The sequence below is a fragment of the Dendroctonus ponderosae genome, unplaced genomic scaffold (assembly GCF_020466585.1).
Source record: "Dendroctonus ponderosae isolate FM_Combo_2020 unplaced genomic scaffold, Dpon_F_20191213v2 Dpon_F_20191213_3, whole genome shotgun sequence".
In the NCBI taxonomy this organism is placed as follows: Eukaryota; Metazoa; Arthropoda; class Insecta; order Coleoptera; family Curculionidae; genus Dendroctonus; species Dendroctonus ponderosae.
Window position 1 is genome coordinate 17565681 of NW_026018508.1, and position 1761 is coordinate 17567441.

Here is a 1761-nt window from a genome sequence, read left to right on the forward strand (position 1 = left end):
CACATCCAAGGTGTAAAGTCTAAATTTGCCTTTATGATTTGACACCGCTGGACTTGAGCCATTGGGGATATTGAAAAGAAAAATTGAACGTCAATATGCCAAGAACAATTGAAGAGCTAAAGGATGAGATCATTCGACACATTAACGGCATTGCCGTGGTCGTGGCGATCATTTGGCCGATATTTGGTTTCACAAATGTTAGATTTAGAAAAATAATACAATTGGCCAAGAACAAGTCTGTCACAAACAGAAAGAGACATAATAATAAGCTGAAAATAATCGTTGAGAATTGCTTTTATTGCTTGAATATGATTCAGGATTCAGGAATCAAGCAAAGATGGTTACAACTTTAATTAATTAAAAGCAGTTCTGACCAGCCACAAAAATCATAATAAAAACCGGAGGACAGATAAAAAACTCTTTTTGTTCCAAAAGGCTTCCAATTGTTGTCAACTTGGACTTCTTCAGTGAGAGCCTTTCTAAACCAGTGAGTACCTCTTGCTTGACTGGTGCGAGCCAGTTCTGGTTGATCACTGCACGGGTACTGCCGCAAGTTCGTCTGACTGTACCATTTGATACATTACAAGTATATCACAGTTTCACACCTGATAATCGGAAAGTAATACTACTTATATAACCTTCACAATTAAAGACCAATGTTCCATTCTTTTATAATAAAATAATGCTTTTTGTTCTTCAAAAGTTGGGTTACTTCTGTGACTCCAAACCAACAAGATCTTGTTTTTAATAAGAAAGTTGGGTCGCAAAAGACAGTATATACCTACCTACATACATATATTGTCTCGTCACATGGTTTTTAATAGACTACAATTGAAAAGCTAGAATCAAACTATAAATACAATTTATAAATAAGTGGTACTTACCTTTGTGTGAAAAGTTTCGTATAATAATGAACTAACAGCCCATTAACAAATCACATGAAACAAGGCAAGTACAATGCCAAAGTGCCAGGGTTCTGCGTTTTGAACCTAACTAAAATCCAATAAACTTGGCTCGAACAAATTGACAAGAAGTAAAAGACAATAGACAAATAAACAATCACACAATTAATTTTACTTTAGACAGAGGAACACACGAGAATTATTGTTAATTTGTCTAATCATAGAGGTTGATTTTAATTTATCTCATCTAATCTATCTAATCTTTAAAGATTATATTTCATTTTGGCTTTTGGAAATAAGAAATAAATGAATTTTGTGTCCTGATTATAGGATTCATCCTTAGTCAATGCTGACAGACAGACAATTCGTCATCACGTCTGAAATAAAGCTTACGGACGTCCATATATATCTGACTAATAGACCAAGTCCAAGTTTTGACGCCTTTCAGACGTCTTTTCTAGTTTCTTTCTCAGTTGGTCAGTTGTGCTACCTGGGGGTAAGCACAATTTGTGGGGCAAATGTGGAAATAAACAATCTGGCGGATATAAGGTTAAGTTTTATCCCGATTGGTCTGTCATAAAATTTGTCAGATGGCCAGATGGAACAAAAGATTTGTCTGTATATTAATTTATGCGCTTTAAGGCCTGTTTTTCCAGGAAAATTCTGGATTATGGCAAAAATCGGCATTTTTTGAAAAACTCTTTCAAATAAAAAGTGCTCTAAATAGGCAACACTACAATATGAGTAGGATTAAAGATTTTTAGTTCATTCTCGTAAGTCCAAATTGGCCGATAAAAATGTTTAAAATCGTAAATTTATACAGTTTCAGTAAAAATGGCCATTCTGGCCGACAGCGGTA

The 1761-nt window shown here is 34.6% G+C and overlaps 1 long non-coding RNA gene across 1 annotated transcript; it reads right to left on the bottom strand.

Annotated features, from left to right (window-relative positions):
- Window positions 1-279: 279 nt before the first annotated feature.
- LOC125503908 lies at window positions 280-1752 on the bottom strand. Its single transcript, XR_007281156.1, has 2 exons — window positions 885-1752; window positions 280-605 (listed from the first exon to the last, which is right to left on the bottom strand). It is a non-coding gene; the product is annotated as an uncharacterized LOC125503908 (long non-coding RNA).
- Window positions 1753-1761: the final 9 nt, after the last annotated feature.